Source organism: Pseudophryne corroboree, chromosome 1 (assembly GCF_028390025.1).
Source record: "Pseudophryne corroboree isolate aPseCor3 chromosome 1, aPseCor3.hap2, whole genome shotgun sequence".
In the NCBI taxonomy this organism is placed as follows: Eukaryota; Metazoa; Chordata; class Amphibia; order Anura; family Myobatrachidae; genus Pseudophryne; species Pseudophryne corroboree.
In genome coordinates, this window is record NC_086444.1 from 512,661,725 (window position 1) to 512,685,025 (window position 23,301).

At 34.8% G+C, this 23,301-nt stretch overlaps 19 non-coding genes across 19 annotated transcripts; all 19 read left to right on the top strand.

Annotated features, from left to right (window-relative positions):
• The first annotated feature begins 59 nt into the window (after positions 1–59).
• Positions 60–142, top strand: TRNAL-CAG (transfer RNA leucine (anticodon CAG)). The gene has a single exon. It is a non-coding gene; the product is annotated as a tRNA-Leu (tRNA).
• A 677-nt stretch (positions 143–819) lies between these two features.
• TRNAL-CAG (transfer RNA leucine (anticodon CAG)) lies at positions 820–902 on the top strand. Its single transcript has one exon. It is a non-coding gene; the product is annotated as a tRNA-Leu (tRNA).
• A 1,915-nt stretch (positions 903–2,817) lies between these two features.
• Positions 2,818–2,900, top strand: TRNAL-CAG (transfer RNA leucine (anticodon CAG)). The gene has a single exon. It is a non-coding gene; the product is annotated as a tRNA-Leu (tRNA).
• A 678-nt stretch (positions 2,901–3,578) lies between these two features.
• TRNAL-CAG (transfer RNA leucine (anticodon CAG)) lies at positions 3,579–3,661 on the top strand. The gene has a single exon. It is a non-coding gene; the product is annotated as a tRNA-Leu (tRNA).
• Positions 3,662–5,574: 1,913 nt separating this feature from the next.
• TRNAL-CAG (transfer RNA leucine (anticodon CAG)) lies at positions 5,575–5,657 on the top strand. The gene has a single exon. It is a non-coding gene; the product is annotated as a tRNA-Leu (tRNA).
• Positions 5,658–6,572: 915 nt separating this feature from the next.
• On the top strand, positions 6,573–6,655 carry TRNAL-CAG (transfer RNA leucine (anticodon CAG)). The gene has a single exon. It is a non-coding gene; the product is annotated as a tRNA-Leu (tRNA).
• Positions 6,656–7,785: 1,130 nt separating this feature from the next.
• TRNAL-CAG (transfer RNA leucine (anticodon CAG)) lies at positions 7,786–7,868 on the top strand. The gene has a single exon. It is a non-coding gene; the product is annotated as a tRNA-Leu (tRNA).
• Positions 7,869–9,785: 1,917 nt separating this feature from the next.
• On the top strand, positions 9,786–9,868 carry TRNAL-CAG (transfer RNA leucine (anticodon CAG)). Its single transcript has one exon. It is a non-coding gene; the product is annotated as a tRNA-Leu (tRNA).
• Positions 9,869–10,546: 678 nt separating this feature from the next.
• Positions 10,547–10,628, top strand: TRNAL-AAG (transfer RNA leucine (anticodon AAG)). Its single transcript has one exon. It is a non-coding gene; the product is annotated as a tRNA-Leu (tRNA).
• A 678-nt stretch (positions 10,629–11,306) lies between these two features.
• On the top strand, positions 11,307–11,389 carry TRNAL-CAG (transfer RNA leucine (anticodon CAG)). The gene has a single exon. It is a non-coding gene; the product is annotated as a tRNA-Leu (tRNA).
• Positions 11,390–12,067: 678 nt separating this feature from the next.
• TRNAL-CAG (transfer RNA leucine (anticodon CAG)) lies at positions 12,068–12,150 on the top strand. The gene has a single exon. It is a non-coding gene; the product is annotated as a tRNA-Leu (tRNA).
• A 678-nt stretch (positions 12,151–12,828) lies between these two features.
• On the top strand, positions 12,829–12,911 carry TRNAL-CAG (transfer RNA leucine (anticodon CAG)). Its single transcript has one exon. It is a non-coding gene; the product is annotated as a tRNA-Leu (tRNA).
• A 917-nt stretch (positions 12,912–13,828) lies between these two features.
• Positions 13,829–13,911, top strand: TRNAL-CAG (transfer RNA leucine (anticodon CAG)). The gene has a single exon. It is a non-coding gene; the product is annotated as a tRNA-Leu (tRNA).
• Positions 13,912–15,873: 1,962 nt separating this feature from the next.
• Positions 15,874–15,956, top strand: TRNAL-CAG (transfer RNA leucine (anticodon CAG)). Its single transcript has one exon. It is a non-coding gene; the product is annotated as a tRNA-Leu (tRNA).
• A 915-nt stretch (positions 15,957–16,871) lies between these two features.
• On the top strand, positions 16,872–16,954 carry TRNAL-CAG (transfer RNA leucine (anticodon CAG)). The gene has a single exon. It is a non-coding gene; the product is annotated as a tRNA-Leu (tRNA).
• A 678-nt stretch (positions 16,955–17,632) lies between these two features.
• TRNAL-CAG (transfer RNA leucine (anticodon CAG)) lies at positions 17,633–17,715 on the top strand. Its single transcript has one exon. It is a non-coding gene; the product is annotated as a tRNA-Leu (tRNA).
• A 1,676-nt stretch (positions 17,716–19,391) lies between these two features.
• TRNAL-CAG (transfer RNA leucine (anticodon CAG)) lies at positions 19,392–19,474 on the top strand. The gene has a single exon. It is a non-coding gene; the product is annotated as a tRNA-Leu (tRNA).
• A 917-nt stretch (positions 19,475–20,391) lies between these two features.
• Positions 20,392–20,474, top strand: TRNAL-CAG (transfer RNA leucine (anticodon CAG)). Its single transcript has one exon. It is a non-coding gene; the product is annotated as a tRNA-Leu (tRNA).
• A 1,962-nt stretch (positions 20,475–22,436) lies between these two features.
• TRNAL-CAG (transfer RNA leucine (anticodon CAG)) lies at positions 22,437–22,519 on the top strand. The gene has a single exon. It is a non-coding gene; the product is annotated as a tRNA-Leu (tRNA).
• The last annotated feature ends 782 nt before the right edge of the window (positions 22,520–23,301 follow it).

The window sequence follows — 23,301 nt, forward strand, 5'->3', positions numbered from 1 at the left end:
GTAACTATAGATAGGTTATTTCATAATATACATCTTTTCAAAAAGTAGTGGTTTTATGTGTCAGGATGGCCGAGCGGTCTAAGGCGCTGCATTCAGGTCGCAGTCTCCTCTGGAGGTGTGGGTTCAAATCCCACTTCTGACAATGTTATTAATTTTCTTCTTTGCACTACAGTTTCTATTTCTTGTTATTTGTGAAAAGACTGACATTAGAATTAGACAAACATTCACTGCAAATTTCTTTCAATTTACAACATAAAAAATGCATCAATTATTTCATTATTTCCCATGTTGCAATAAAAGATCAGATTGTATTCTCCCTGGATAAAAGAGCTTGAAACCAACCACATATGTGTATATCATATTATTTTTATTATTTGATCCACAATTCTTTATTTACAGAGGTAGCAAAATAAAATATCTCACAAATTCAGAATGAGGGCTCCATATCTTTGGCTTAAGAAAACTGCTCTTCTCAGCCAATGGTCATGAACAGAAACCCCACTGGGGTCCACTACAATGGCATCCAATCAAACCCATGAGCTAAATTAAGTAGCCAGTTTGTGCAAGATTCACAAATTTCATTTCATTGCTGAGTTAAAATCCATTAGAGAACAAACTCTAGACACTTGGATTCCAACCCTGAACATGGAAAACAAAACTTACTTTTATTGTAAAGCCAACTAGAAACCTCTTTAAATGAATGGAAAAGCAATTCATATCTAGTTTTTAAATTAACAGTTTTAATAGCAACATTGTCATTGTAACTATAGATAGGTTATTTCATTATATACATCTTTTCAAAACACAGTGGTTTCATGTGTTAGGTTGGCCGAGCGGTCTAAGGCACTGCGTTCAGGTCGCAGTCTCTTCTGGAGGCGTGGGTTCAAATCCCACTTCTGACAATGTTATTCATTTTCTTCTTTGCTCTACAGTTTCGATTTCTTGTTACTTGTGAAAAGATTGACTTTAGAATTAGACAAACACACTGCAAATCTCTTTCAATTTACAACATAAAAAATGCATCAATTATTTCATTATTTCCCATGTTGCAATAAAAGATCAGATTGTATTCTCCCTGGATAAAAGAGCTTGAAACCAGGCACATATGTGTATATCATATTATTTTTATTATTTGATCCACAATTCTTTATTTACAGAGGTAGCAAAATAAAATATCTCACAAATTCAGAATGAGGGCTCCATATCTTTGGCTTAAGAAAACTGCTCTTCTCAGCCAATGGTCATGAACAGAAACCCCACTGGGGTCCACTACAATGGCATCCAATCAAACCCATGAGCTAAATTAAGTAGCCAGTTTGTGCAAGAGCTTGAAACCAACAACATATGTGTATATCATATTATTTTTATTAATTGATCCACAATTCTTTATTTACAGAGGTAGCAAAATAATATATCTCACAAATTCAGAATGAGGGCTCCATATCTTTGGCTTAAGAAAACTGCTCTTCTCAGCCAATGGTCATGAACAGAAACCCCACTGGGGTCCACTACAATGGCATCCAATCAAACCCATGAGCTAAATTAAGTAGCCAGTTTGTGCAAGATTCACAAATTTCATTTCATTGCTGAGTTAAAATCCATTAGAGAACAAACTCTAGACATTTGGATTCCAACCCTGAACATGGAAAACAAAACTTACTTTTATTGTAAAGCCAACTAGAAACCTCTTTAAAATGAATGGAAAAGCAATTCATATCTAGTTTTTAAATTAACAGTTTTAATTGCAACATTGTCATTGTAACTATAGATAGGTTATTTCATAATATACATCTTTTCAAAACACAGTGGTTTCATGTGTTAGGATGGCCGAGCGGTCTAAGGCACTGCGTTCAAGTCGCAGTCTCTTCTGGGGGCGTAGGTTCAAATTCCACTACTGACAATGTTATTCATTTTCTTCTTTGCTCTACAGTTTCTATTTCTTGTTACTTGTGAAAAGATTGACTTTAGAATTAGACAAACACTCACTGCAAATCTCTTTCAATTTACAACATAAAAAATGCATCAATTATTTCATTATTTCCCATGTTGCAATAAAAGATCAGATTGTATTCTCCCTGGATAAAAGAGCTTGAAACCAGCCACATATGTGTATATCATATTATTTTTATTATTTGATCCACAATTCTTTATTTACAGAGGTAGCAAAATAAAATATCTCACAAATTCAGAATGAGGGCTCCATATCTTTGGCTTAAGAAAACTGCTCTTCTCAGCCAATGGTCATGAACAGAAACCCCACTGGGGTCCACTACAATGGCATCCAATCAAACTCATGAGCTAAATTAAGTAGCCAGTTTGTGCAAGAGCTTGAAACCAACCACATATGTGTATATCATATTATTTTTATTAATTGATCCACAATTCTTTATTTACAGAGGTAGCAAAATAAAATATCTCACAAATTCAGAATGAGGGCTCCATATCTTTGGCTTAAGAAAACTGCTCTTCTCAGCCAATGGTCATGAACAGAAACCCCACTGGGGTCCACTACAATGGCATCCAATCAAACCCATGAGCTAAATTAAGTAGCCAGTTTGTGCAAGATTCACAAATTTCATTTCATTGCTGAGTTAAAATCCATTAGAGAACAAACTCTAGACACTTGGATTCCAACCCTGAACATGGAAAACAAAACTTACTTTTATTGTAAAGCCAACTAGAAACCTCTTTAAAATGAATGGAAAAGCAATTCATATCTAGTTTTTAAATTAACAGTTTTAATAGCAACATTGTCATTGTAACTAGAGATAGGTTATTTCATAATATACATCTTTTCAAAACACAGTGGTTTCATGTGTCAGGATGGCCGAGTGGTCTAAGGCGCTGCGTTCAGGTCGCAGTCTCCTCTGGAGGCGTGGGTTCAAATCCCACTTCTGACAATGTTATTCATTTTCTTCTTTGCTCTACAGTTTCTATTTCTTGTTACTTGTGAAAAGATTGACTTTAGAATTAGACAAACACTCACTGCAAATCTCTTTCAATTTACAACATAAAAAATGCATCAATTATTTCATTATTTCCCATGTTGCAATAAAAGATCAGATTGTATTCTCCCTGGATAAAAGAGCTTGAAACCAACCACATATGTGTATATCATATTATTTTTATTATTTGATCCACAATGCTTTATTTACAGAGGTAGCAAAATAAAATATCTCACAAATTCAGAATGAGGGCTCCATATCTTTGGCTTAAGAAAACTGCTCTTCTCAGCCAATGGTCATAAACAGAAACCCCACTGGGGTCCACTACAATGGCATCCAATCAAACCCATGAGCTAAATTAAGTAGCCAGTTTGTGCAAGATTCACAAATTTCATTTCATTGCTGAGTTAAAATCCATTAGAGAACAAACTCTAGACACTTGGATTCCAACCCTGAACATGGAAAACAAAACTTACTTTTATTGTAAAGCCAACTAGAAACCTCTGTAAAATGAATGGAAAAGCAATTCATATCTAGTTTTTAAATTAACAGTTTTAATAGCAACATTGTCATTGTAACTATAGATAGGTTATTTCATAATATACATCTTTTCAAAACAAAGTGGTTTCATGTGTCAGGATGGCCGAGCGGTCTAAGGCGCTGCGTTCAGGTCGCAGTCTCCTCTGGAGGCGTGGGTTCAAATCCCACTTCTGACAATGTTATTCATTTTCTTCTTTGCTCTACAGTTTCGATTTCTTGTTACTTGTGAAAAGATTGACTTTAGAATTAGACAAACACACTGCAAATCTCTTTCAATTTACAACATAAAAAATGCATCAATTATTTCATTATTTCCCATGTTGCAATAAAAGATCAGATTGTATTCTCCCTGGATAAAAGAGCTTGAAACCAGGCACATATGTGTATGTCATATTATTTTTATTATTTGATCCACAATTCTTTATTTACAGAGGTAGCAAAATAAAATATCTCACAAATTCAGAATGAGGGCTCCATATCTTTGGCTTAAGAAAACTGCTCTTCTCAGCCAATGGTCATGAACAGAAACCCCACTGGGGTCCACTACAATGGCATCCAATCAAACCCATGAGCTAAATTAAGTAGCCAGTTTGTGCAAGAGCTTGAAACCAACAACATATGTGTATATCATATTATTTTTATTAATTGATCCACAATTCTTTATTTACAGAGGTAGCAAAATAATATATCTCACAAATTCAGAATGAGGGCTCCATATCTTTGGCTTAAGAAAACTGCTCTTCTCAGCCAATGGTCATGAACAGAAACCCCACTGGGGTCCACTACAATGGCATCCAATCAAACCCATGAGCTAAATTAAGTAGCCAGTTTGTGCAAGATTCACAAATTTCATTTCATTGCTGAGTTAAAATCCATTAGAGAACAAACTCTAGACATTTGGATTCCAACCCTGAACATGGAAAACAAAACTTACTTTTATTGTAAAGCCAACTAGAAACCTCTTTAAAATGAATGGAAAAGCAATTCATATCTAGTTTTTAAATTAACAGTTTTAATTGCAACATTGTCATTGTAACTATAGATAGGTTATTTCATAATATACATCTTTTCAAAACACAGTGGTTTCATGAGTTAGGATGGCCGAGCGGTCTAAGGCACTGCGTTCAGGTCGCAGTCTCTTCTGGGGGCGTGGGTTCAAATTCCACTACTGACAATGTTATTCATTTTCTTCTTTGCTCTACAGTTTCGATTTCTTGTTACTTGTGAAAAGATTGACTTTAGAATTAGACAAACACACTGCAAATCTCTTTCAATTTACAACATAAAAAATGCATCAATTATTTCATTATTTCCCATGTTGCAATAAAAGATCAGATTGTATTCTCCCTGGATAAAAGAGCTTGAAACCAGCCACATATGTGTATATCATATTATTTTTATTATTTGATCCACAATTCTTTATTTACAGAGGTAGCAAAATAAAATATCTCACAAATTCAGAATGAGGGCTCCATATCTTTGGCTTAAGAAAACTGCTCTTCTCAGCCAATGGTCATGAACAGAAACCCCACTGGGGTCCACTACAATGGCATCCAATCAAACCCATGAGCTAAATTAAGTAGCCAGTTTGTGCAAGAGCTTGAAACCAACCACATATGTGTATATCATATTATTTTTATTATTTGATCCACAATGCTTTATTTACAGAGGTAGCAAAATAAAATATCTCACAAATTCAGAATGAGGGCTCCATATCTTTGGCTTAAGAAAACTGCTCTTCTCAGCCAATGGTCATAAACAGAAACCCCACTCGGGTCCACTACAATGGCATCCAATCAAACCCATGAGCTAAATTAAGTAGCCAGTTTGTGCAAGATTCACAAATTTCATTTCATTGCTGAGTTAAAATCCATTAGAGAACAAACTCTAGATACTTGGATTCCAACCCTGAACATGGAAAACAAAACTTACTTTTATTGTAAAGCCAACTAGAAACCTCTGTAAAATGAATGGGAAAGCAATTCATATCTAGTTTTTAAATTAACAGTTTTAATAGCAACATTGTCATTGTAACTATAGATAGGTTATTTCATAATATACATCTTTTCAAAACAAAGTGGTTTCATGTGTCAGGATGGCCGAGCGGTCTAAGGCGCTGCGTTCAGGTCGCAGTCTCCTCTGGAGGCGTGGGTTCAAATCCCACTTCTGACAATGTTATTCATTTTCTTCTTTGCTCTACAGTTTCGATTTCTTGTTACTTGTGAAAAGATTGACTTTAGAACTAGACAAACACACTGCAAATCTCTTTCAATTTACAACATAAAAAATGCATCAATTATTTCATTATTTCCCATGTTGCAATAAAAGATCAGATTGTATTCTCCCTGGATAAAAGAGCTTGAAACCAGGCACATATGTGTATATCATATTATTTTTATTATTTGATCCACAATTCTTTATTTACAGAGGTAGCAAAATAAAATATCTCACAAATTCAGAATGAGGGCTCCATATCTTTGGCTTAAGAAAACTGCTCTTCTCAGCCAATGGTCATGAACAGAAACCCCACTGGGGTCCACTACAATGGCATCCAATCAAACCCATGAGCTAAATTAAGTAGCCAGTTTGTGCAAGAGCTTGAAACCAACAACATATGTGTATATCATATTATTTTTATTAATTGATCCACAATTCTTTATTTACAGAGGTAGCAAAATAATATATCTCACAAATTCAGAATGAGGGCTCCATATCTTTGGCTTAAGAAAACTGCTCTTCTCAGCCAATGGTCATGAACAGAAACCCCACTGGGGTCCACTACAATGGCATCCAATCAAACCCATGAGCTAAATTAAGTAGCCAGTTTGTGCAAGATTCACAAATTTCATTTCATTGCTGAGTTAAAATCCATTAGAGAACAAACTCTAGACATTTGGATTCCAACCCTGAACATGGAAAACAAAACTTACTTTTATTGTAAAGCCAACTAGAAACCTCTTTAAAATGAATGGAAAAGCAATTCATATCTAGTTTTTAAATTAACAGTTTTAATTGCAACATTGTCATTGTAACTATAGATAGGTTATTTCATAATATACATCTTTTCAAATCACAGTGGTTTCATGTGTTAGGATGGCTGAGCGGTCTAAGGCGCTGCGTTCAGGTCGCAGTCTCCTCTGGAGGCGTGGGTTCAAATCCCACTTCTGACAATGTTATTCATTTTCTTCTTTGCTCTACAGTTTCTATTTCTTGTTACTTGTGAAAAGATTGACTTTAGAATTAGACAAACACTCACTGCAAATCTCTTTCAATTTACAACATAAAAAATGCATCAATTATTTCATTATTTCCCATGTTGCAATAAAAGATCAGATTGTATTCTCCCTGGATAAAAGAGCTTGAAACCAACCACATATGTGTATATCATATTATTTTTATTATTTGATCCACAATGCTTTATTTACAGAGGTAGCAAAATAAAATATCTCACAAATTCAGAATGAGGGCTCCATATCTTTGGCTTAAGAAAACTGCTCTTCTCAGCCAATGGTCATAAACAGAAACCCCACTGGGGTCCACTACAATGGCATCCAATCAAACCCATGAGCTAAATTAAGTAGCCAGTTTGTGCAAGATTCACAAATTTCATTTCATTGCTGAGTTAAAATCCATTAGAGAACAAACTCTAGACACTTGGATTCCAACCCTGAACATGGAAAACAAAACTTACTTTTATTGTAAAGCCAACTAGAAACCTCTTTAAAATGAATGGAAAAGCAATTCATATCTAGTTTTTAAATTAACAGTTTTAATAGCAACATTGTCATTGTAACTATAGATAGGTTATTTCATAATATACATCTTTTCAAAAAGTAGTGGTTTTATGCAAATCTCTTTCAATTTACAACATAAAAAATGCATCAATTATTTCATTATTTCCCATGTTGCAATAAAAGATCAGATTGTATTCTCCCTGGATAAAAGAGCTTGAAACCAACCACATATGTGTATATCATATTATTTTTATTATTTGATCCACAATTCTTTATTTACAGAGGTAGCAAAATAAAATATCTCACAAATTCAGAATGAGGGCTCCATATCTTTGGCTTAAGAAAACTGCTCTTCTCAGCCAATGGTCGTGAACAGAAACCCCACTGGGGTCCACTACAATGGCATCCAATCAAACCCATGAGCTAAATTAAGTAGCCAGTTTGTGCAAGATTCACAAATTTCATTTCATTGCTGTGTTAAAATCCATTAGAGAACAAACTCTAGACACTTGGATTCCAACCCTGAACATGAATATACATCTTTTCAAAACACAGTGGTTTCATGTGTCAGGATGGCCGAGTGGTCTAAGGCGCTGCGTTCAGGTCGCAGTCTCCTCTGGAGGCGTGGGTTCAAATCCCACTTCTGACAATGTTATTCATTTTCTTCTTTGCTCTACAGTTTCTATTTCTTGTTACTTGTGAAAAGATTGACTTTAGAATTAGACAAACACTCACTGCAAATCTCTTTCAATTTACAACATAAAAAATGCATCAATTATTTCATTATTTCCCATGTTGCAATAAAAGATCAGATTGTATTCTCCCTGGATAAAAGAGCTTGAAACCAACCACATATGTGTATATCATATTATTTTTATTATTTGATCCACAATGCTTTATTTACAGAGGTAGCAAAATAAAATATCTCACAAATTCAGAATGAGGGCTCCATATCTTTGGCTTAAGAAAACTGCTCTTCTCAGCCAATGGTCATGAACAGAAACCCCACTGGGGTCCACTACAATGGCATCCAATCAAACCCATGAGCTAAATTAAGTAGCCAGTTTGTGCAAGAGCTTGAAACCAACAACATATGTGTATATCATATTATTTTTATTAATTGATCCACAATTCTTTATTTACAGAGGTAGCAAAATAATATATCTCACAAATTCAGAATGAGGGCTCCATATCTTTGGCTTAAGAAAACTGCTCTTCTCAGCCAATGGTCATGAACAGAAACCCCACTGGGGTCCACTACAATGGCATCCAATCAAACCCATGAGCTAAATTAAGTAGCCAGTTTGTGCAAGATTCACAAATTTCATTTCATTGCTGAGTTAAAATCCATTAGAGAACAAACTCTAGACATTTGGATTCCAACCCTGAACATGGAAAACAAAACTTACTTTTATTGTAAAGCCAACTAGAAACCTCTTTAAAATGAATGGAAAAGCAATTCATATCTAGTTTTTAAATTAACAGTTTTAATTGCAACATTGTCATTGTAACTATAGATAGGTTATTTCATAATATACATCTTTTCAAAACACAGTGGTTTCATGTGTTAGGATGGCCGAGCGGTCTAAGGCACTGCGTTCAGGTCGCAGTCTCCTCTGGGGGCGTGGGTTCAAATTCCACTACTGACAATGTTATTCATTTTCTTCGTTGCTCTACAGTTTCTATTTCTTGTTACTTGTGAAAAGATTGACTTTAGAATTAGACAAACACTCACTGCAAATCTCTTTCAATTTACAACATAAAAAATGCATCAATTATTTCATTATTTCCCATGTTGCAACAAAAGATCAGATTGTATTGTCCCTGGATAAAAGAGCTTGAAACCAGCCACATATGTGTATATCATATTATTTTTATTATTTGATCCACAATTCTTTATTTACAGAGGTAGCAAAATAAAATATCTCACAAATTCAGAATGAGGGCTCCATATCTTTGGCTTAAGAAAACTGCTCTTCTCTGCCAATGGTCATGAACAGAAACCCCACTGGGGTCCACTACAATGGCATCCAATCAAACCCATGAGCTAAATTAAGTAGCCAGTTTGTGCAAGAGCTTGAAACCAACCACATATGTGTATATCATATTATTTTTATTAATTGATCCACAATTCTTTATTTACAGAGGTAGCAAAATAAAATATCTCACAAATTCAGAATGAGGGCTCCATATCTTTGGCTTAAGAAAACTGCTCTTCTCAGCCAATGGTCATGAACAGAAACCCCACTGGGGTCCACTACAATGGCATCCAATCAAACCCATGAGCTAAATTAAGTAGCCAGTTTGTGAAAGATTCACAAATTTAATTTCATTGCTGAGTTAAAATCCATTAGAGAACAAACTCTAGACACTTGGATTCCAACCCTGAACATGGAAAACAAAACTTACTTTTATTGTAAAGCCAACTAGAAACCTCTTTAAAATGAATGGAAAAGCAATTCATATCTAGTTTTTAAATTAACAGTTTTAATAGCAACATTGTCATTGTAACTATAGATAGGTTATTTCATAATATACATCTTTTCAAAACACTGTGCTTTCATGTGTCAGGATGGCTGAGCGGTCTAAGGCGCTGCGTTCAGGTCGCAGTCTCCTCTGGAGGCGTGGGTTCAAATCCCACTTCTGACAATGTTATTCATTTTCTTCTTTGCTCTACAGTTTCTATTTCTTGTTACTTGTGAAAAGATTGACTTTAGAATTAGACAAACACTCACTGCAAATCTCTTTCAATTTACAACATAAAAAATGCATCAATTATTTCATTATTTCCCATGTTGCAATAAAAGATCAGATTGTATTCTCCCTGGATAAAAGAGCTTGAATCCAACCACATATGTGTATATCATATTATTTTTATTATTTGATCCACAATTCTTTATTTACAGAGGTAGCAAAATAAAATATCTCACAAATTCAGAATGAGGGCTCCATATCTTTGGCTTAAGAAAACTGCTCTTCTCAGCCAATGGTCATGAACAGAAACCCCACTGGGGTCCACTACAATGGCATCCAATCAAACCCATGAGCTAAATTAAGTAGCCAGTTTGTGCAAGATTCACAAATTTCATTTCATTGCTGAGTTAAAATCCGTTAGAGAACAAACTCTAGACACTTGGATTCCAACCCTGAACATGGAAAACAAAACTTACTTTTATTGTAAAGCCAACTAGAAACCTCTTTAAAATGAATGGAAAAGCAATTCATATCTAGTTTTTAAATTAACAGTTTTAATAGCAACATTGTCATTGTAACTATGGATAGGTTATTTCATAATATACATCTTTTCAAAACACAGTGGTTTCATGTGTCAGGATGGCCGAGCGGTCTAAGGCGCTGCGTTAAGGTCGCAGTCTCCTCTGGAGGCGTGGTTCAAATCCCACTTCTGACAATGTTATTTATTTTCTTCTTTGCTCTACAGTTTCTATTTCTTGTTACTTGTGAAAAGATTGACTTTAGAATTAGACAAACACTCACTGCAAATCTCTTTCAATTTACAACATAAAAAATGCATCAATTATTTCATTATTTCCCATGTTGCAATAAAATATCAGATTGTATTCTCCCTGGATAAAAGAGCTTGAAGCCAACCACATATGTGTATATCATATTATTTTTATTATTTGATCCACAATGCTTTATTTACAGAGGTAGCAAAATAAAATATCTCACAAATTCAGAATGAGGGCTCCATATCTTTGGCTTAAGAAAACTGCTCTTCTCAGCCAATGGTCATAAACAGAAACCCCACTGGGGTCCACTACAATGACATCCAATCAAACCCATGAGCTAAATTAAGTAGCCAGTTTGTGCAAGATTCACAAATTTCATTTCATTGCTGAGTTAAAATCCATTAGAGAACAAACTCTAGACACTTGGATTCCAACCCTGAACATGGAAAACAAAACTTACTTTTATTGTAAAGCCAACTAGAAACCTCTTTAAAATGAATGGAAAAGCAATTCATATCTAGTTTTTAAATTAACAGTTTTAATAGCAACATTGTCATTGTAACTATAGATAGGTTATTTCATAATATACATCTTTTCAAAAAGTAGTGGTTTTATGTGTCAGGATGGCCGAGCGGTCTAAGGCGCTGCATTCAGGTCGCAGTCTCCTCTGGAGGTGTGGGTTCAAATCCCACTTCTGACAATGTTATTCATTTTCTTCTTTGCTCTACAGTTTCTATTTCTTGTTATTTGTGAAAAGATTGACATTAGAATTAGACAAACATTCACTGCAAATCTCTTTCAATTTACAACATAAAAAATGCATCAATTATTTCATTATTTCCCATGTTGCAATAAAAGATCAGATTGTATTCTCCCTGGATAAAAGAGCTTGAAACCAACCACATATGTGTATATCATATTATTTTTATTATTTGATCCACAATTCTTTATTTACAGAGGTAGCAAAATAAAATATCTCACAAATTCAGAATGAGGGCTCCATGTCTTTGGCTTAAGAATACTGCTCTTCTCAGCCAATGGTCATGAACAGAAACCCCACTGGGGTCCACTACAATGGCATCCAATCAAACCCATGAGCTAAATTAAGTAGCCAGTTTGTGCAAGATTCACAAATTTCATTTCATTGCTGAGTTAAAATCCATTAGAGAACAAACTCTAGACACTTGGATTCCAACCCTGAACATGGAAAACAAAACTTACTTTTATTGTAAAGCCAACTAGAAACCTCTTTAAAATGAATGGAAAAGCAATTCATATCTAGTTTTTAAATTAACAGTTTTAATAGCAACATTGTCATTGTAACTATAGATAGGTTATTTCATAATATACATCTTTTCAAAACACAGTGGTTTCATGTGTCAGGATGGCCGAGCGGTCTAAGGTGCTGCGTTCAGGTCGCAGTCTCTTCTGGAGGCGTGGGTTCAAATCCCACTTCTGACAATGTTATTCATTTTCTTCTTTGCTCTACAGTTTCTATTTCTTGTTACTTGTGAAAAGATTGACTTTAGAATTAGACAAACACTCACTGCAAATCTCTTTCAATTTACAACATAAAAAATGCATCAATTATTTCATTATTTCCCATGTTGCAATAAAAGATCAGATTGTATTCTCCCTGGATAAAAGAGCTTGAAACCAACCACATATGTGTATATCATATTATTTTTATTATTTGATCCATAATTCTTTATTTACAGAGGTAGCAAAATAAAATATCTCACAAATTCAGAATGAGGGCTCCATATCTTTGGCTTAAGAAAACTGCTCTTCTCAGCCAATGGTCATGAACAGAAACCCCACTGGGGTCCCCTACAATGGCATCCAATCAAACCCATGAGCTAAATTAAGTAGCCAGTTAATGCAAGATTCACAAATTTCATTTCATTGCTGAGTTAAAATCCATTAGAGAACAAACTCTAGACACTTGGATTCCAACCCTGAACATGGAAAACAAAACTTACTTTTATTGTAAAGCCAACTAGAAACCTCTTTAAAATGAATGGAAAAGCAATTCATATCTAGTTTTTAAATTAACAGTTTTAATAGCAACATTGTCATTGTAACTATAGATAGGTTATCTCATAATATACATCTTTTAAAAAAGCAGTGGTTTCATGTGTCAGGATTGCCGAGCGGTCTAAGGCGCTGCGTTCAGGTCGCAGTCTCCTCTGGAGGCGTGGGTTTAAATCCCACTTCTGACAATGTTATTTATTTTCTTCTTTGCTCTACAGTTTCTATTTCTAGTTACTTGTGAAATGATTGACTTTAGAATTAGACAAACACTCACTGCAAATCTCTTTCATTTTACAACATAGAAAATGCATCAATTATTTCATTATTTCCCATGTTGCAATAAAAGATCAGATTGTATTCTCCCTGGATAAAAGAGCTTGAAACCAACCACATATGTGTATATCATATTATTTTTATTATTTGATCCACAATTCTTTATTTACAGAGGTAGCAAAATAAAATATCTCACAAATTCAGAATGAGGGCTCCATATCTTTGGCTTAAGAAAACTGCTCTTCTCAGCCAATGGTCATGAACAGAAACCCCACTGGGGTCCACTACAATGGCATCCAATCAAACCCATGAGCTAAATTAAGTAGCCAGTTTGTGCAAGAGCTTGAAACCAACCACATATGTGTATATCATATTATTTTTATTAATTGATCCACAATTCTTTATTTACAGAGGTAGCAAAATAAAATATCTCACAAATTCAGAATGAGGGCTCCATATCTTTGGCTTAAGAAAACTGCTCTTCTCAGCCAATGGTCATGAACAGAAACCCCACTGGGGTCCACTACAATGGCATCCAATCAAACCCATGAGCTAAATTAAGTAGCCAGTTTGTGAAAGATTCACAAATTTAATTTCATTGCTGAGTTAAAATCCATTAGAGAACAAACTCTAGACACTTGGATTCCAACCCTGAACATGGAAAACAAAACTTACTTTTATTGTAAAGCCAACTAGAAACCTCTTTAAAATGAATGGAAAAGCAATTCATATCTAGTTTTTAAATTAACAGTTTTAATAGCAACATTGTCATTGTAACTATAGATAGGTTATTTCATAATATACATCTTTTCAAAACACATTGCTTTCATGTGTCAGGATGGCCGAGCGGTCTAAGGCGCTGCGTTCAGGTCGCAGTCTCCTCTGGAGGCGTGGGTTCAAATCCCACTTCTGACAATGTTATTCATTTTCTTCTTTGCTCTACAGTTTCTATTTCTTGTTACTTGTGAAAAGATTGACTTTAGAATTAGACAAACACTCACTGCAAGTCTCTTTCAATTTACAACATAAAAAAATGCATCAATTATTTCATTATTTCCCATGTTGCAATAAAAGATCAGATTGTATTCTCCCTGGATAAAAGAGCTTGAATCCAACCACAGGATGGCCGAGCGGTCTAAGGCGCTGCGTTTAGGTCGCAGTCTCCTCTGGAGGCGTGGGTTCAAATCCCACTTCTGACAATGTTATTCATTTTCTTCTTTGCTCTACAGTTTCTATTTCTTGTTACTTGTGAAAAGATTGACTTTAGAATTAGACAAACACTCACTGCAAATCTCTTTCAATTTACAACATAAAAAATGCATCAATTATTTCATTATTTCCCATGTTGCAATAAAAGATCAGATTGTATTCTCCCTGGATAAAAGAGCTTGAAACCAACCACATATGTGTATATCATATTATTTTTATTATTTGATCCACAATTCTTTATTTACAGAGGTAGCAAAATAAAATATCTCACAAATTCAGAATGAGGGCTCCATATCTTTGGCTTAAGAAAACTGCTCTTCTCAGCCAATGGTCGTGAACAGAAACCCCACTGGGGTCCACTACAATGGCATCCAATCAAACCCATGAGCTAAATTAAGTAGCCAGTTTGTGCAAGATTCACAAATTTCATTTCATTGCTGAGTTAAAATCCATTAGAGAACAAACTCTAGACACTTGGATTCCAACCCTGAACATGGAAAACAAAACTTACTTTTATTGTAAAGCCAACTAGAAACCTCTTTAAAATGAATGGAAAAGCAATTCATATCTAGTTTTTAAATTAACAGTTTTAATAGCAACATTGTCATTGTAACTATAGATAGGTTATTTCATAATATACATCTTTTCAAAACACAGTGGTTTCATGTGTTAGGATGGCCGAGCGGTCTAAGGCACTGCGTTCAGGTCGCAGTCTCTTCTGGGGGCGTGGGTTCAAATTCCACTACTGACAATGTTATTCATTTTCTTCTTTGCTCTACAGTTTCTATTTCTTGTTACTTGTGAAAAGATTGACTTTAGAATTAGACAAACACTCACTGCAAATCTCTTTCAATTTACAACATAAAAAATGCATCAATTATTTCATTATTTCCCATGTTGCAATAAAAGATCAGATTGTATTCTCCCTGGATAAAAGAGCTTGAAACCAGCCACATATGTGTATATCATATTATTTTTATTATTTGATCCACAATTCTTTATTTACAGAGGTAGCAAAATAAAATATCTCACAAATTCAGAATGAGGGCTCCATATCTTTGGCTTAAGAAAACTGCTCTTCTCAGCCAATGGTCATGAACAGAAACCCCACTGGGGTCCACTACAATGGCATCCAATCAAACCCATGAGCTAAATTAAGTAGCCAGTTTGTGCAAGAGCTTGAAACCAACCACATATGTGTATATCATATTATTTTTATTAATTGATCCACAATTCTTTATTTACAGAGGTAGCAAAATAAAATATCTCACAAATTCAGTATGAGGGCTCCATATCTTTGGCTTAAGAAAACTGCTCTTCTCAGCCAATGGTCATGAACAGAAACCCCACTGGGGTCCACTACAATGGCATCCAATCAAACCCATGAGCTAAATTAAGTAGCCAGTTTGTGCAAGATTCACAAATTTCATTTCATTGCTGAGTTAAAATCCATTAGAGAACAAACTCTAGACACTTGGATTCCAACCCTGAACATGGAAAACAAAACTTACTTTTATTGTAAAGCCAACTAGAAACCTCTTTAAAATGAATGGAAAAGCAATTCATATCTAGTTTTTAAATTAACAGTTTTAATTGCAACATTGTCATTGTAACTATAGATAGGTTATTTCATAATATACATCTTTTCAAAACAAAGTGGTTTCATGTGTCAGGATGGCCGAGCGGTCTAAGGCGTTGCGTTCAGGTCGCAGTCTCCTCTGGAGGCGTGGGTTCAAATCCCACTTTTGACAATGTTATTCATTTTCTTCTTTGCTCTACAGTTTCGATTTCTTGTTACTTGTGAAAAGATTGACTTTAGAATTAGACAAACACACTGCAAATCTCTTTCAATTTACAACATAAAAAATGCATCAATTATTTCATTATTTCCCATGTTGCAATAAAAGATCAGATTGTATTCTCCCTGGATAAAAGAGCTTGAAACCAGCCACATATGTGTATATCATATTATTTTTATTATTTGATCCACAATTCTTTATTTACAGAGGTAGCAAAATAAAATATCTCACAAATTCAGAATGAGGGCTCCATATCTTTGGCTTAAGAAAACTGCTCTTCTCAGCCAATGGTCATGAACAGAAACCCCACTGGGGTCCACTACAATGGCATCCAATCAAACCCATGAGCTAAATTAAGTAGCCAGTTTGTGCAAGAGCTTGAAACCAACCACATATGTGTATATCATATTATTTTTATTAATTGATCCACAATTCTTTATTTACAGAGGTAGCAAAATAAAATATCTCACAAATTCAGAATGAGGGCTCCATATCTTTGGCTTAAGAAAACTGCTCTTCTCAGCCAATGGTCATGAACAGAAACCCCACTGGGGTCCACTACAATGGCATCCAATCAAACCCATGAGCTAAATTAAGTAGCCAGTTTGTGCAAGATTCACAAATTTCATTTCATTGCTGAGTTAAAATCCATTAGAGAACAAACTCTAGACACTTGGATTCCAACCCTGAACATGGAAAACAAAACTTACTTTTATTGTAAAGCCAACTAGAAACCTCTTTAAAATGAATGGAAAAGCAATTCATATCTAGTTTTTAAATTAACAGTTTTAATAGCAACATTGTCATTGTAACTATAGATAGGTTATTTCATAATATACATCTTTTCAAAACACAGTGGTTTCATGTGTCAGGATGGCCGAGTGGTCTAAGGCGCTGCGTTCAGGTCGCAGTCTCCTCTGGAGGCGTGGGTTCAAATCCCACTTCTGACAATGTTATTCATTTTCTTCTTTGCTCTACAGTTTCTATTTCTTGTTACTTGTGAAAAGATTGACTTTAGAATTAGACAAACACTCACTGCAAATCTCTTTCAATTTACAACATAAAAAATGCATCAATTATTTCATTATTTCCCATGTTGCAATAAAAGATCAGATTGTATTCTCCCTGGATAAAAGAGCTTGAAACCAACCACATATGTGTATATCATATTATTTTTATTATTTGATCCACAATGCTTTATTTACAGAGGTAGCAAAATAAAATATCTCACAAATTCAGAATGAGGGCTCCTTATCTTTGGCTTAAGAAAACTGCTCTTCTCAGCCAATGGTCATAAACAGAAACCCCACTGGGGTCCACTACAATGGCATCCAATCAAACCCATGAGCTAAATTAAGTAGCCAGTTTGTGCAAGATTCACAAATTTCATTTCATTGCTGAGTTAAAATCCATTAGAGAACAAACTCTAGACACTTGGATTCCAACCCTGAACATGGAAAACAAAACTTACTTTTATTGTAAAGCCAACTAGAAACCTCTGTAAAATGAATGGAAAAGCAATTCATATCTAGTTTTTAAATTAACAGTTTTAATAGCAACATTGTCATTGTAACTATAGATAGGTTATTTCATAATATACATCTTTTCAAAACAAAGTGGTTTCATGTGTCAGGATGGCCGAGCGGTCTAAGGCGCTGCGTTCAGGTCGCAGTCTCCTCTGGAGGCGTGGGTTCAAATCCCACTTCTGACAATGTTATTTATTTTCTTCTTTGCTCTACAGTTTCGATTTCTTGTTACTTGTGAAAAGATTGACTTTAGAATTAGACAAACACACTGCAAATCTCTTTCAATTTACAACATAAAAAATGCATCAATTATTTCATTATTTCCCATGTTGCAATAAAAGATCAGATTGTATTCTCCCTGGATAAAAGAGCTTGAAACCAGGCACATATGTGTATATCATATTATTTTTATTATTTGATCCACAATTCTTTATTTACAGAGGTAGCAAAATAAAATATCTCACAAATTCAGAATGAGGGCTCCATATCTTTGGCTTAAGAAAACTGCTCTTCTCAGCCAATGGTCATGAACAGAAACCCCACTGGGGTCCACTACAATGGCATCCAATCAAACCCATGAGCTAAATTAAGTAGCCAGTTTGTGCAAGAGCTTGAAACCAACAACATATGTGTATATCATATTATTTTTATTAATTGATCCACAATTCTTTATTTACAGAGGTAGCAAAATAATATATCTCACAAATTCAGAATGAGGGCTCCATATCTTTGGCTTAAGAAAACTGCTCTTCTCAGCCAATGGTCATGAACAGAAACCCCACTGGGGTCCACTACAATGGCATCCAATCAAACCCATGAGCTAAATTAAGTAGCCAGTTTGTGCAAGATTCACAAATTTCATTTCATTGCTGAGTTAAAATCCATTAGAGAACAAACTCTAGACATTTGGATTCCAACCCTGAACATGGAAAACAAAACTTACTTTTATTGTAAAGCCAACTAGAAACCTCTTTAAAATGAATGGAAAAGCAATTCATATCTAGTTTTTAAATTAACAGTTTTAATTGCAACATTGTCATTGTAACTATAGATAGGTTATTTCATAATATACATCTTTTCAAAACACAGTGGTTTCATGTGTTAGGATGGCCGAGCGGTCTAAGGCACTGCGTTCAGGTCGCAGTCTCCTCTGGGGGCGTGGGTTCAAATTCCACTACTGACAATGTTATTGATTTTCTTCTTTGCTCTACAGTTTCTATTTCTTGTTACTTGTGAAAAGATTGACTTTAGAATTAGACAAACACTCACTGCAAATCTCTTTCAATTTACAACATAAAAAATGCATCAATTATTTCATTATTTCCCATGTTGCAATAAAAGATCAGATTGTATTCTCCCTGGATAAAAGAGCTTGAAACCAGCCACATATGTGTATATCATATTATTTTTATTATTTGATCCACAATTCTTTATTTACAGAGGTAGCAAAATAAAATATCTCACAAATTCAGAATGAGGGCTCCATATCTTTGGCTTAAGAAAACTGCTCTTCTCAGCCAATGGTCATGAACAGAAACCCCACTGGGGTCCACTACAATGGCATCCAATCAAACCCATGAGCTAAATTAAGTAGCCAGTTAATGCAAGATTCACAAATTTCATTTCATTGCTGAGTTAAAATCCATTAGAGAACAAACTCTAGACACTTGGATTCCAACCCTGAACATGGAAAACAAAACTTACTTTTATTGTAAAGCCAACTAGAAACCTCTTTAAAATGAATGGAAAAGCAATTCATATCTAGTTTTTAAATTAACAGTTTTAATAGCAACATTGTCATTGTAACTATAGATAGGTTATCTCATAATATACATCTTTTAAAAAAGCAGTGGTTTCATGTGTCAGGATTGCCGAGCGGTCTAAGGCGCTGCGTTCAGGTCGCAGTCTCCTCTGGAGGCGTGGGTTTAAATCCCACTTCTGACAATGTTATTTATTTTCTTCTTTGCTCTACAGTTTCTATTTCTAGTTACTTGTGAAATGATTGACTTTAGAATTAGACAAACACTCACTGCAAATCTCTTTCATTTTACAACATAGAAAATGCATCAATTATTTCATTATTTCCCATGTTGCAATAAAAGATCAGATTGTATTCTCCCTGGATAAAAGAGCTTGAAACCAACCACATATGTGTATATCATATTATTTTTATTATTTGATCCACAATTCTTTATTTACAGAGGTAGCAAAATAAAATATCTCACAAATTCAGAATGAGGGCTCCATATCTTTGGCTTAAGAAAACTGCTCTTCTCAGCCAATGGTCATGAACAGAAACCCCACTGGGGTCCACTACAATGGCATCCAATCAAACCCATGAGCTAAATTAAGTAGCCAGTTTGTGCAAGAGCTTGAAACCAACCACATATGTGTATATCATATTATTTTTATTAATTGATCCACAATTCTTTATTTACAGAGGTAGCAAAATAAAATATCTCACAAATTCAGAATGAGGGCTCCATATCTTTGGCTTAAGAAAACTGCTCTTCTCAGCCAATGGTCATGAACAGAAACCCCACTGGGGTCCACTACAATGGCATCCAATCAAACCCATGAGCTAAATTAAGTAGCCAGTTTGTGAAAGATTCACAAATTTAATTTCATTGCTGAGTTAAAATCCATTAGAGAACAAACTCTAGACACTTGGATTCCAACCCTGAACATGGAAAACAAAACTTACTTTTATTGTAAAGCCAACTAGAAACCTCTTTAAAATGAATGGAAAAGCAATTCATATCTAGTTTTTAAATTAACAGTTTTAATAGCAACATTGTCATTGTAACTATAGATAGGTTATTTCATAATATACATCTTTTCAAAACACATTGCTTTCATGTGTCAGGATGGCCGAGCGGTCTAAGGCGCTGCGTTCAGGTCGCAGTCTCCTCTGGAGGCGTGGGTTCAAATCCCACTTCTGACAATGTTATTCATTTTCTTCTTTGCTCTACAGTTTCTATTTCTTGTTACTTGTGAAAAGATTGACTTTAGAATTAGACAAACACTCACTGCAAGTCTCTTTCAATTTACAACATAAAAAAATGCATCAATTATTTCATTATTTCCCATGTTGCAATAAAAGATCAGATTGTATTCTCCCTGGATAAAAGAGCTTGAATCCAACCACAGGATGGCCGAGCGGTCTAAGGCGCTGCGTTCAGGTCGCAGTCTCCTCTGGAGGCGTGGGTTCAAATCCCACTTCTGACAATGTTATTCATTTTCTTCTTTGCTCTACAGTTTCTATTTCTTGTTACTTGTGAAAAGATTGACTTTAGAATTAGACAAACACTCACTGCAAATCTCTTTCAATTTACAACATAAAAAATGCATCAATTATTTCATTATTTCCCATGTTGCAATAAAAGATCAGATTGTATTCTCCCTGGATAAAAGAGCTTGAAACCAACCACATATGTGTATATCATATTATTTTTATTATTTGATCCACAATTCTTTATTTACAGAGGTAGCAAAATAAAATATCTCACAAATTCAGAATGAGGGCTCCATATCTTTGGCTTAAGAAAACTGCTCTTCTCAGCCAATGGTCGTGAACAGAAACCCCACTGGGGTCCACTACAATGGCATCCAATCAAACCCATGAGCTAAATTAAGTAGCCAGTTTGTGCAAGATTCACAAATTTCATTTCATTGCTGAGTTAAAATCCATTAGAGAACAAACTCTAGACACTTGGATTCCAACCCTGAACATGGAAAACAAAACTTACTTTTATTGTAAAGCCAACTAGAAACCTCTTTAAAATGAATGGAAAAGCAATTCATATCTAGTTTTTAAATTAACAGTTTTAATAGCAACATTGTCATTGTAACTATAGATAGGTTATTTCATAATATACATCTTTTCAAAACACAGTGGTTTCATGTGTTAGGATGGCCGAGCGGTCTAAGGCACTGCGTTCAGGTCGCAGTCTCTTCTGGGGGCGTGGGTTCAAATTCCACTACTGACAATGTTATTCATTTTCTTCTTTGCTCTACAGTTTCTATTTCTTGTTACTTGTGAAAAGATTGACTTTAGAATTAGACAAACACTCACTGCAAATCTCTTTCAATTTACAACATAAAAAATGCATCAATTATTTCATTATTTCCCATGTTGCAATAAAAGATCAGATTGTATTCTCCCTGGATAAAAGAGCTTGAAACCAGCCACATATGTGTATATCATATTATTTTTATTATTTGATCCACAATTCTTTATTTACAGAGGTAGCAAAATAAAATATCTCACAAATTCAGAATGAGGGCTCCATATCTTTGGCTTAAGAAAACTGCTCTTCTCAGCCAATGGTCATGAACAGAAACCCCACTGGGGTCCACTACAATGGCATCCAATCAAACCCATGAGCTAAATTAAGTAGCCAGTTTGTGCAAGAGCTTGAAACCAACCACATATGTGTATATCATATTATTTTTATTAATTGATCCACAATTCTTTATTTACAGAGGTAGCAAAATAAAATATCTCACAAATTCAGTATGAGGGCTCCATATCTTTGGCTTAAGAAAACTGCTCTTCTCAGCCAATGGTCATGAACAGAAACCCCACTGGGGTCCACTACAATGGCATCCAATCAAACCCATGAGCTAAATTAAGTAGCCAGTTTGTGCAAGATTCACAAATTTCATTTCATTGCTGAGTTAAAATCCATTAGAGAACAAACTCTAGACACTTGGATTCCAACCCTGAACATGGAAAACAAAACTTACTTTTATTGTAAAGCCAACTAGAAACCTCTTTAAAATGAATGGAAAAGCAATTCATATCTAGTTTTTAAATTAACAGTTTTAATTGCAACATTGTCATTGTAACTATAGATAGGTTATTTCATAATATACATCTTTTCAAAACAAAGTGGTTTCATGTGTCAGGATGGCCGAGCGGTCTAAGGCGTTGCGTTCAGGTCGCAGTCTCCTCTGGAGGCGTGGGTTCATATCCCACTTTTGACAATGTTATTCATTTTCTTCTTTGCTCTACAGTTTCGATTTCTTGTTACTTGTGAAAAGATTGACTTTAGAATTAGACAAACACACTGCAAATCTCTTTCAATTTACAACATAAAAAATGCATCAATTATTTCATTATTTCCCATGTTGCAATAAAAGATCAGATTGTATTCTCCCTGGATAAAAGAGCTTGAAACCAGCCACATATGTGTATATCATATTATTTTTATTATTTGATCCACAATTCTTTATTTACAGAGGTAGCAAAATAAAATATCTCACAAATTCAGAATGAGGGCTCCATATCTTTGGCTTAAGAAAACTGCTCTTCTCAGCCAATGGTCATGAACAGAAACCCCACTGGGGTCCACTACAATGGCATCCAATCAAACCCATGAGCTAAATTAAGTAGCCAGTTTGTGCAAGAGCTTGAAACCAACCACATATGTGTATATCATATTATTTTTATTAATTGATCCACAATTCTTTATTTACAGAGGTAGCAAAATAAAATATCTCACAAATTCAGAATGAGGGCTCCATATCTTTGGCTTAAGAAAACTGCTCTTCTCAGCCAATGGTCATGAACAGAAACCCCACTGGGGTCCACTACAATGGCATCCAATCAAACCCATGAGCTAAATTAAGTAGCCAGTTTGTGCAAGATTCACAAATTTCATTTAATTGCTGAGTTAAAATCCATTAGAGAACAAACTCTAGACACTTGGATTCCAACCCTGAACATGGAAAACAAAACTTACTTTTATTGTAAAGCCAACTAGAAA